Source organism: Agelaius tricolor, unplaced genomic scaffold (assembly GCF_023055355.1).
Source record: "Agelaius tricolor isolate 1412-34295 unplaced genomic scaffold, bAgeTri1.0.p SCAF_26, whole genome shotgun sequence".
Taxonomy (NCBI): Eukaryota; Metazoa; Chordata; class Aves; order Passeriformes; family Icteridae; genus Agelaius; species Agelaius tricolor.
The window spans coordinates 3,435,018-3,447,488 of NW_027269286.1; positions in this window are offsets into that span (position 1 = coordinate 3,435,018).

The window sequence follows — 12,471 nt, forward strand, 5'->3', positions numbered from 1 at the left end:
CTAAGATGCCAACAGCAAGCCTGTTGGTTTTCAGTGGGAAATGGTTTGAGAGTCACAACAAAAGAAGTGGTGAAGCACAAAACATCCTGCTCACATGTGAGTCCCAGACAGACATAGGCACAGGAGGAGACAGATCAACTCCTCTCCTTGTCTCGAGTTAAAAGCACCAAGGCTTTGCAGACAAGTACAGCCCGCCCACAGGCTCTCCTTGCAATGATCTGATTTTCATGACTGATTTACCTTCATGCTTAAAATGATGATTTCTGAAGTCTCCCCTGGTGCTGCCCACAAAGGCGAAGGGATGTGGCAAGGGGAGGTGTGTGTTGTTTTCCCCCCAGGTGGGAGGTGTGTCCCCAGCGAGGTGTGTGCTGGTCAGCACTGAGCAGTTCTGTGCTCCGGGGGAGGTTTGGGTCGGAGGGCTCAGCAGCCAGCACCTCACCTCGTGGGGCACCAGGAGATGTCACTGCATGTCCAGTACAAGCCTCAGAAACCCCTTAATCTGCAAAGCATGTGAAGATCTGGTTACCAGCAAGGGGAAAAATATTAAGGGATAGTTTAATTCACGTTTAAAATTTTGGTGTGACAATATTATATAGCCCAGGAAGAGATTTTAGGCTAGTGTGTGTTTGCCTTGAACTCTGAATTGGTACTTTGATGCTTAAGTAAATCCTGAGTTGCCCAGATGTGTCTGCTGAAATTGCTTTCTTTTTCCTGTGGCAAGCTGAGATGCAAGGAGAAAAGCCACGCTGCAGGAAGCCAAAGCAAGGTGCCAGCATCCTCAGGACAAACCTGCACCTTGTGGTGCGAGTTTAAACTCCCCAGGGAGCTGAGGGGGCAAGACTGCTGGGTTGGTGGGCTTCTGTTTTAAGTAGACCTTAGGGGAAGTCACAGCAACCCTTGGCTTTCCTGCAACATCAACCTCAGTGGGCTGAGCCACGTGTCACCCACGAGCAGGATGCAGCAGGTTACACTCCGACAGCGCTCACCTCCACCACACCCAGCTCACTCCGGCAACTCTGGCAAAATTTTACTCACCAAAGTGAATCAGCCCTTGCTCTGAAGCCTGCCTGTGTGTTCCAGCCATGGAACAGTGCCAGTGTGCAGTGCCAGTCTCTGAGAGACTCTCCAGCATCCTTGCAGAAAGGGGCCTTGCTTCCAAGGGTTAATTTTATTTTAAGATACCTCTGCATTGCAGTTGCAAATCTGTGCGGCTGAGAGCAACCTGCTGAACAGGAAAGGGCTCATTAAATACATACTGTCACTGATTTATAAGAGAGTGCAGAGACAATATAATTATAGTAATTATGTCAGAATCTTGCTGCAGAATTGCCATTTGTGTTGGGAGTTTTATCCTCTTGCTACGGCAGGAAGATTTAAAAACCTCATACATCTGCCAATATATTTGTGCCACAACTAACTTACTCAGAAGCTTTTATTTGATCATTCTCTCTACAGACACGGAGCTTTTACGTGTATTATCATCTTAGGGATGAACAAGAGGTAGGCAAGGCATTTGGGTATTGTGCTGCTGTCTTCATGCCCATGGGGGAAGCAAATTTGGGCTTTAAAGAGGACCTGGCCAACACTACTCTGGCCAAGGCCACATTACAAAGGGAAAATTTAAAATTGCAGCTCATAAGAAGCTGCTGGAAGGGTGTGGTTTGGGTGAAAGATGCTTGTACTCACCTGCCTCTGCTGGTGCAGATACCTACAGGTGGGAGAGGTGGGCTGAGAAAGTCAGTGTGTGTAAGGTGAGGCGTAAGCTCCTCTCTGGACATGCTCCAGCACCTCACTGTCCTTCTTGTCTTGAGGGGCCCAGAACTGGACACAGGACTTGAGGTGCAGCTTCACCAGTGCTGAGTACAGGGGGACAATCCCTGCCCTGTCCTGCTGGCCACACTATGGCTGATCCAGGCCAGGATGCCACTGGCCTTCTTGGCCACCTGGGCACACTCAGGTTCAGCTGCTGCTGACCAGCACCCCCAGGTCCTTTTCCTCTGGGCATCTTTCCAGACACTCTTCCCCCAGCCTGTAGCCCTGCAAGGGGTTGTTGTGACCCAAATGCAGGGTTGAGAGAAACTAGGACATAAAGGTTGCTTTTATAGGGAGGGGGAACCTGGATTTTCAGGCCACCAGGGCACTTTGCTGGAGGATCTCAGAAAGTGGGAAGCCTCAGTCATTCAGAGGGATGCCAAGCTCTGACCAGCACTCACCACGGCCTACAGATGGGAACAGGAGCACCCCAACATCTGCAAGTCCAAGGTAGGTTTCACACAGCACCTCTGCATTGAAAGAGATCAGGGTTTCCCCAAGGAAACCATTGACCAGTTATTAATGGTTACACCAACAACTTTACAAGCTTAAGTAGAAGGGAGGAAATGGGATTTGGCAGAAAGTTCTTTCTTCTGAACACACTAAGCTGTAGGAAAAGGTCCTCTTGCTTAAACAACAAGCAGATTGGATAAATATAAGCAGAAAAATAGGTATGCTCTCAAGATGTTTTTAAAGTAACAAGAAAAGCAACTTTGCTTGGAAAGTTTGGTTCCAGGATCTTAGGCCAGAGAGGGCAGGGGATGGGGGGGAAAACAAGGCTGATCCCAAAGCAGCCTCACTATTTTCCTTCTTTGAAAAGTGTTGAATTCTGTGGAAAACATACCACTGATTTGTTAACACTGTCATTGCTGTTAATGTTGTTAAATAAATCCCTGTGCAGTTATTAACTGTAAGCCCTATATAAGCCCTAAGATGAAGTTGCTTTACAGCAGTAAAACATCAAGCCACTTCCACAAGGAAAGCTTTAATTGCATTTTACACAGAGCTGAGCTAAGGCACAGGTGAAGTGACCTGAGTGGGGTCTGACCCCAGCAAAACAATCGTGTTTTGCATTTCAGCTCTCTCTTCATCACTATCTTGCTTTCTCCTTGTTCTCCTGATTGCCTGGCTTGTTTGTTAAAAAAATGCAAAAGCCACCAGTAAAATAAAAATTTAATATCAAAAAACAAACTTCTAGCTTCATAATAACAAGTGAACAAAAACATAACTTGCCAGCAGACAGGTTATTGGTTTCTGATTCAGACAGGTATGACTGTTTTCCCAACATCTTCTTCACCATCCCCATTCTCACCAGCTCTTCTGTCATTTTCAGCATCTTGTATGAGTGAGTCAGAAAAGAAATCTGTTGGAAACCCCTGTAACAAGAGACCTGAAGAGTAATGAAAGGAGCAGATTTAGGGTTCTGCCAAGGTGCATCACGTTTACCCATCTGCACTGATGACAGCACTTCCTCTGCCTGCTCTCCTTCTCCTTGCTTCTTTATCAATCAAGTTACACATTTAGGAGTGGCAGTGGGTGTGATGAGGATCACAGCACCAACACCAGCATTAAAACTCTCCCTGTTTAATTTACTGTGCTGTACACACACACATCCGGTGAACAGCCACAGTGTTTTTGCAATGCATGCACTGGCAAAAAAAAAAAATTAAATTAATACATAAGAACCAAAACCACCAGGGACAGAAATGGCTTTTTAAAATTTTCTTTGATCTGGTGAGTTGTTCAGACAGATGCCGAGGCACAAAGCAAGCCACTAGACTCCAAAACTTTTGTCCACCACTCACCCTGCCATCTATTCCCCAGTAGCTCCCTGTGATCAAGCAGTTCTCCCAGCCTTAGTTTATTGCTTCCCTTGCAGGTGGTTGTAGTGCCAAACCCATTAGACCCTCTTGTTTATTTATCCTGTGACCAGTCATGACAGCACAACTTACAGCCCTGCATGCCCCCGTGTACTTACATCTCTTTTTCTACCTGGGCTTAAAAATATTAGGCAATCCCTCTTGCACAGGTTTCTTTCCATTTTGCTTTTCTTTCCATCCTATTTTCCACATTAAACAAGTTATTTCAGATATTTTTCAAAAACCCCATTTTCATTCACGTCATTAATATTTTTGAGTTCTGGTTTAGACTTTCCCACTGTATGAAAGTCTTTAATCTTAGTATTAAAATACTAGTGCAGGATTTAAATGATACTATTTGCAGAATGAATGGAAAATTCAAGTGTGAGAAGTAACTGCAAAGGGCAGTATCTCTCTGGTTTTTTGAATAAAATGATACAGCTCTTAAACTGCTGGTAAAGCTCTTTCATTGCTTCAGGAATGACCCAGCTCCCATTTCCCTCTGGCTTCATTAGCATTTGGCTGAATCCTAGTTGCTTTTGAAAATAATTAATTGCAGAAAATTTTTTTTAGTGTTATTATTATTATCTTTTATACTAATACTAATAGATAATAAAAGATAATACTAATAACTAATACTATGTTATTAGTATTATCTTTTTTTTAGTGTTATTCAGCCCCAACTATATTACCACAAAAGCAATTACCAGGGAGCTGGGAGATGGCTTTCCCACTCAGAAAGACTGGTTTGACTACAGGAAGAGCCAGGAATCAGAATTTCCCATGGCCTCAGAAAGCTGGAGAATGCATTTCAGCCATCCTGTCTTTCTGCCCACATCAGATATGCTGTTCCCATCATCACTGGTCCAGTGGCAAGGATCATGTGGCACCATGTTGGGAATATGCATTTCCTGTCACCGTACGGGAATGCTCTGCTTGTCCCTGCCTCCAGAAGCTGAGAATTGGACAGAGGTTACCTTTTCTCCATGTCACTTCATTGTGAAGAAAGTTTTGATGTGAAAGAGCAAAGTGCTAAGAGCAGACAGTGGTGGGAGCAATTAGGTTCACAGAGCCACAGAATTGTTGAGGTTGAGAGGGACCTCTGGATGTCATCTGGGCCAACCTCCTGTGCTCAAGCAGGGCCACCTAGACCCAACTACCCAGGACCATTTCCAGACAGCTTTTGAAAACTGGCAGCCTATGTCAGTGCTTGGTGACACCCACAGTGGCAACTTCCTGATGTTCAGGGGGAAATTTCTGTGTTTCAGTTTGTGCCCATCGCCTCTGGTCCTCACACTGGGCACCTAAGGAAAAAGCCTGGCTGTGTCCTCTTTGCACCCTCCCTTCAGGTATTTATACACATTGATGAGATCCCTCTTTCTCTTTCTCTTTCTCTTTCTCTTTCTCTTTCTCTTTCTCTTTCTCTTTCTCTTCTCTTCTCATCACAGCTCTCTGAGCATTTCCTCATAGGAGAGGTGCACCACAACGTTCATCTTCATGGCCCTTTGTTGGATCTCTCTTGTACTAGGGAGTCCAGGACTGGAAGCAGCACTGCAGGAGTGGCCTCACCAGAGCTGAGCAGAGAGGAAGGATCACCTCCCTCAATTTGTTGGCAGCACCTCTCCTAATGCAGCCCAGGACACTGTTCACTTTCTTTGCCTTAAGTGAGACAATAACATTGCTGGGTTATGATCAACTTGGTGTCCACCAGGACCCCCAGGTGCTTTTCTGCCAAGCTGCTTCCCAGATGGATAGCCCTCAGCACGGACTGGGGATTGTTCTTCTCCAAGTGTGGAACTTTGCACTTGTTGAACTTTATGGCCTACCTTCCAGCCCATTTCCCCAGCCTCGTGTTCTCCCTGGGTGCCAGCACAACCCTCTGGTGTATCAGCCACCTCTGCCTGTTTGTCATCACCAAACCTGCTGTGGGTGCACTCTGCCCCATCACCCAGGTGAGTGGTGACCTTAGCAGAGTCAGTTCAGTGACACAGACTTGGGGATCTCAGGTCTTTCCAGCACACTCAGAGGACTCTCTTCTAGCAGAGACACTGCTTCCTGAAATCTTGGTGATCCTGGAGCTTAGCTGTATTAATATTCTCCAGATATTTTGTCAAACTCACTTAATAATAATAATAATAAAAGACAATGCTGATTATAACTTAATTAGAGAGATCCCTTTCTCCAGCTCCTTGTAGGCTGTAGCTGCTGTTTAAAAGCAGCAAGAGGGTTATTTTGTCTCTCACTGCTGTTTTCTTCTGGCTGTTTCTGGAGAATGAGAGGAGAGCCATACCATGGATGATCTCTACCACTGATTGCAGTTGTAGTGCTGGACATTTAGAGGCCATGATTACAGCACAACAGAGTTGCTCAGTGAGTTAAACTGGCTGGGTGCATTTTCATTACCAACATTAATTGATAAACAAGGAGGACAGAATTACTGATGGCATCTAACACAAGAAATACTGGTATCAAACATATAATAAACCAAATTATGAGAATTACTGGTGTCAGTGTCTGTTTCCTCCATGTGAACCCATAAATTTAGTTTGGCATTGCTGAGATTGGGAATGCTTTTGCTGAGGCAGTAATAAACCCTAAGCTCCTGCAAGACTCTAATAAAAGCTTGTCTAGCCGTGTAGCAGTGAGAAACTGGGACTGCTGCATACCCAGGCTGCCCAGCAAGGCCCTGGGGCAGCCACCAGCAGGCTGCTGCCAAGAATTTCTTGTATTTCTTGTGTTCACTGTCCTTGTGCAGCAGTGCTTCATGCCAGCCCTTGGACTGGTGTGGAAAAGTCAGAGAGAGCCCTTTGGAGCAGGCGCACAGCAGAGCACAACAGAGCATGAGGCTGCATGGATGCTCCCTTCTCCACCTGCTTTGCCCTGGCTTTTTCTTTTTGTGGCTATACCTTGGAGCTGGCTGTGGTGTTGGTGTCCCTTGCAGAAATCATCCTTTGGCATGGGAGGATTTTTACAGAAATGTGACCTAAAAATCAGGCAGGACCTCTTTGATGGATTTGCAGGTACTAAAATATTTCTAGTCCCTTGGAAATGGCTGGCTGACTGGCACTCAGCACAAAACCCTGCAGAAGACCTTGGTTAAAGGGGAATTCAGGTTGCCTCTGGTTTAAACATTCAAACATGTTTAGGGCCACGTACTCCAAACCTCTGAAGACTTGGAAAGGGCTAGCATTTAAAACTAAATTTCTGGAAATTAGGGAATGCTGACCACTTAAAGAAAGGGAATACTGTTCATAAGAATGCAGCTAGCTTCTTTCGATCCCTCCTGAATTTTGTAGTAGTGGAGACTAGAAGCTTCATCTGTGCCCCTCAGGACTTTACAGACCTTTCTCATTTGTGTCTCCTCTCACCTCTTTTTCAGGCTGAGCTGTACAGGACCTGTCCCACATTTTCTGTTCCCTGGCTGCTTGGGTTGACCATCTGCCCACCCGTGACTCCCCCTTTGCCCTGGCTGGGGCTTTCCTCACTTCCTGGCCCCACTTTGCATCCTTGCAATGGGTGAATTGAAAGGAGCCAAGTGTTGCCCTCCAGCTCTCTCCTGTGGCTCCTTGGCCCCAGCTCCCTGCAGGGCTCAGCACAGCCCTTCCAGACTCTTGTGGAAAAATGACATTATTTCTTGAACCACTTAGCACTGATCTCATAGGAACTGTGAACCCACTAAAATTTAATTTTCACAGGTTTTCTTTCATAATGAAATTAAGGCAACTGGGTGCAATTATCATTGTCCTAAGGACAGTATGCCTTCAGGGATCCCAAGGGAGAAAACCAGCCCCATCCTAAGAAACTGTGAGTGAAATTATCCTGCAACCCTGAGCAGCATGTCCCTGCTAGGGGGCATGGTAAATGGGCAGAATCATTAAAAATATTTCTAGCTGCCATCACAAAGTCTTTAACAGGGAAAGCAAAAAGAAATGTCTGTGCAGCCTCAGAATTGCTCTGGACCTGAAATAAAAACAGTTATTTGCCCTTTATTTTCCACACTGGCCGTTATATCCAGGTAGCTCAGGGAACCATCTTCATTCCTGCTAGAAAACATGTGAAAAAAATCATCAAGGCACTTTGAAACGACTACAAACACCTACAAGGGTCTAAAAATACACAGCACTGACAATGTGTGCAGCAGCAGTTATTGTCTCTGTGCTGGAGGCTGCAAACTGATAATTTCACATGCCAGCATTAAACTGAGGAGTCCAGCATCTGTACCCAAAATACAAATCATTTTAGCAATGAAACTTTACATGTATTTGTCACCATTATTTGCTTTTCAGTGGGAAACTGGCACATGATGAGGAGAGTTGTGCTTGGCCATAGCTGCCACCCACTTGGGTTTTCCTGACCATGTCCTCTCTTTCCAGCCAGCCCCTCTGCCTTCTTTATTTTGGTGTATTTTCTCTATTCCTCAAAGTGTCTACCTGTAGGTTATACCATAATCTGCTGCTTGCCTCCAGGTAGGCTGCCATGAACCAGGAAATCCCAAGTGGAGGGGGAAAGGCTTGGGGCTGAGCAGGGCTGGGCTGCTCTGACACAGGATTCAATGTGAGGGTTGAGATCTTGAAATGACAATTAAGATCACATGGAGGACACCCCAGAAGGAGGAGAGTAAATTTCCTGCATGCTCTGTAGGGCCAGTTAAGTGTGGGGACCTGAGACAGAGCACCACAAGCTGCTCCTTGCCAGCCCCAAGCACCCCCAGCCAGGGATTTACAGGAACTCCATGGTCCTCTCCACAGCTGGAGGTGCAGGAGGCAAGTGTCTTTACTCACTCAGGATCCAGAAAGCCAAGTTCTGGAAAGCAGGGCTGTCTAGAGGACTCTCCAGGAAAGCCATGAACCATGGCTCCAGAGAGTGCTGGAGTCAGCTGTCACCCTAGGACTGACAAAAGAAAACTTCAGGTGTTGAAAAACAGATTCAGTCTTCTGAAAAAGTTGTATTTTGAATCTGTGGTAGTAAGTGGGCTGTTTAAATGGAAAATAAGGGTATGCCATAACTAATGGTGTAAACACGAGCCTAAGGAGATGGAACATACTCACCTGTGATTTAATGTAAGCTCACAATTGATAAATATCTGCAACAAGTAAAAAGCATCACATTTTTACCTGTCCCAGAGATGTGTGTGCCGGGAGCCATAAGAGACAGTGGTGTGGATTGGAATCTCCAGTCTTTACCACACTTTTTGAAAGCTACTGTCTGTGAGTGTTCCAAGTGCTGTTGGCAGGCTGGTGCCACGGATGGAGTGGAGATCTGCCACAAAATCATTTGTCAGCCCTAATCTCTCAGCCCCTCTTTGTGTTCTGATCCTTAAAACGGCAAGAGGGTCCTCTGCACAGCTCTCCAGGGAACAATGGGGTATGTGCACCGATGTGTGGCACCCTGTGAGACCTTGGGATGGAAAATACCATGTGCCATATTGTGGTGGGATAGAATGTAAGAAAAGATAGTGCAGAAGGTAGTCTCACACTGCAGCTGTAACCACCAAAAATTAGGAACAGGCCTGCCCTTAACAGGCCACAGCTGTGTCCAATAAGAAGAAGAGTACTAAGAAAGAGTGGGTTAGCTAGGTGAGGAGATAGATGGAGTTTGTCTGTGCTGTGAAGAGAGCTGTAGTTTGTTGGTTGTGCTGTGAGGAGAGATGGAGTTTGTTGGTTGTACTGTGAAGAAGAAGGAGTCAGTGCTGCGAGGAGCTGCCCATGAGAAACCAGTGAGAAGGTATGGAACTTTTGAAATAAGATGACAATGCCATATCAGAATGTAGTGCCTAGGGACAGGAGTTAATGGTGAAAGTGACAGTTTTAGGTTAATGGTTGGACTCAGTGATCTCAGAGTTCTCTTCCAACCTCTGATTCTATGTAAGTGTACCATATAAGCACCATGTGAGCAGAAAGCACCCCTGCTGTGCTGCTGCTGCTTTCTTTCCAGCAGGCTGGGCTGATGGTTCCCTGTGGGAGGATCCTTGCATGCTTTGTTGCTTATGCCTTCATTAGAAGGAAGATCAGTTCGCATAAATTTCCTCTCCCCATCCTTGCAAAAGGCGGATGCTTCAAGTGATATCTGCCCTGTTAATCAGTTCCACCTCCACCAGCCCTCAGTTGCAGCTGCTCTCAGGGTAGTGCTGCTCCTGAGTGAGCAGTGCAAAAGCTCAGGTCACAGATCAGTTCTTCATCACTTGATTTCACAGTACTAAAGCCTTTCCATCAGGCTGCTGCTTGGCTGGCTTTTTAAATTAGGCATTGCTGTAAATTGTATAGATGCAAATCTGAGTGCCACAGAGGAGAATAAAATACTGTGTATCTTGGTACGGTGTAAAGCCAATGTAGGTCACTTCAAACACACATTTGGTGCATATATGACAGGTATGAAGCAACTGGGGGATGTATAGCTCTTTCTTCAGTGGATTTGGTGTGTTTGGAATGCAGCTGGAAATTGCAATGGAGTATGCAGGGAGAGCTGGTTTCCTTGCTGTTCAGTCAGCAGAGAGAGCATATTCACAAAAGAGGCACTTGCTGTGCTCCCAGAGAGGCTTCACCTTGGTTCACACTTTTCCCTCCTGAGGTACAACATCCAAGCCACAGATCTTGAGAAACGGGAAAGAAAATCCATACACAAACTGAAAATTTACTGTCAGGTAGAGCAGCCAAATAACAGCTTTTCAACCCAATTTCCATTTAGGTGCTCTCAGGCTAGCTTAGCAGAGAAAGGTAACATTCACATGAAGATGAAGACTAATAACAGTAATTCTTCTTGAAAAGCTCCCACGCCAGAACACTCAGGAAGCTGTAGTGCAGGATAGCAAAATCTTGGTGCTGCAGCTCATGTTAAAGATGTGGAGGGTGAGCAGTCGTGAGCACGCTGCTCCTGAGAAGGGTGGTGAGGTGCAGGATGCTGATGAAGGTGGTGATGGCAGGGAAGGAGCGTTGTCACACGCTGAGGTTACCTGTTTCCACAGCCTCAAAGGTGAGATTTGGTAAATCCGTGGCTGCATGGCTCACTTGGTCATTAACACAACACTTCTAATAGAGCAGGGGCAGTGCAGGGAGGTGAGAGTGCTTTGCCTGCACTGTACACACTGACTGGCTCCCGGCCACTTTTCCTCTCTTGCTTTGTGTCTGTGAACACACACAGGGTGGTGCACACACAGCAATCTCGAAGAAGAGGAGGACAATTTGCACCCCAGGGAAACTGGCCGCTTGCTTGGTGGTTCTGTGTCATGTATTGCAAACATGAAGAACCAAGATACAACCTCTGCTTATCTGTACAAGTCCAAGGCTGCCATGGTGTTAAGATCCTGGGTGCAAATCTGTATTGTCTTTTTTTTTGACAAAAGCCCACGTCACCAAGGGGAGGTGTGCTTGTGCTCAAATTCACCACTTCCTCTGAGAGCTCCCCTTGCCTGCTTCTCATGCCCCTCATGAACTAGCAATAGCAGAATCCCAGTTTTAATTGTGAATATGGATTTCTATGGGATTTTGGATCCTCTGAGGGACTGCGTAGATTGAGCGAATCACTGGATCAGGACAAAAACTCTCCCAAAAATTCCCAGACATCAAGAATTTGGAATGCCCTCTCTCTCTGCAGATCATGCTCTTAGTTCAATCAATGAAGTATTTTGGAAAGTAGAAAAGAGGGGAGAAATAGAGAGATTTGCAGCATTGTAGAATTGTTTTTAAAATACAGTTTCCTCATGGTTCTTCTCTTCTTTAACCCACATTAGATGTTAATTTCTGAAGGATTCAAGTATGGTTATTTTTCCCTATCTGATATTTTCAGTCACAGTATTCTATTTTTTCCTTTAATTTCTGTGGAAACTCTCTGCACTGACTTTTAACAATTCAGTCAGATTTACTGGAAGAACAGCAGCAGAATTTCTGTATGTGGCTGGATGGGCTCCATACCCCCAATTTCCCATGAGTCACAGGACTGCCTTACAGGTTTTTGACATTCCTCCTATGCAATGGCTGACACACAGAGTCGATAATTACAGCTAAATATACACATAAGCATAGTGAATAAATTTAATTTTCTTCTGTCACTCTTACCATTCTGGTTTGTGACACATCTAGATGTGTCAGTTGACTTAAATGACTTCTTGCCATTTTGCATGTTCTGTCTCTCCCACGAGTTAGCATTCCTGACACAGCCATGGAGCTTTCTGATGACACTGCTGCATTTCAAAATTGTGCAGGTGAGCTCAGCAGCTATTTCTTTCTCCCATTCAAATATTTAAGCTGATTTGTCACTACTGACTCAATCTCTTTATTGCTTTCTGCGGGAGTTGTCATCCTTCTGTAAAATACTTTAGGCTTTGGGATGTTCTGTGGTTTTAGAGTAACAAAGCTGCAGTCCATAATTTCCACTTTTGTTGTGGCCCAGAGCAGAAAATACCCTGCTGTGAACTGTTTGAGCAGAACCTTTGAAAGAAAAAAACTACATTACATTAATGTAAATAAAACCCTAGAGGTAAAGTGATGGTTGTGAAACACCAGTGCTGGGAATTAACTAAGAAAAACAGCTCAGACAAGTGTTTACACAGAGCACTACAGGTACAGCTGCTTTTGAGGCACAGGTGGGCTTGGCAGCTTCTTTAGGTCCTTCCACTCCAGGTGAGTTCTTCCTTCAGTCATCTTCAGTTCTTCAGACATCTACAATTTTTTTCTGGTGCCTCCAGCGAGCCTGTGCCAGATTAGCAGACTTGCTCTTCCAAGAGAGGGGTATTTTTTCACTCTGAATGTCACATCTTGACAGCCTCCCTGTGCATGTTGCAGAGATGATAAATGTAACTGTGCTA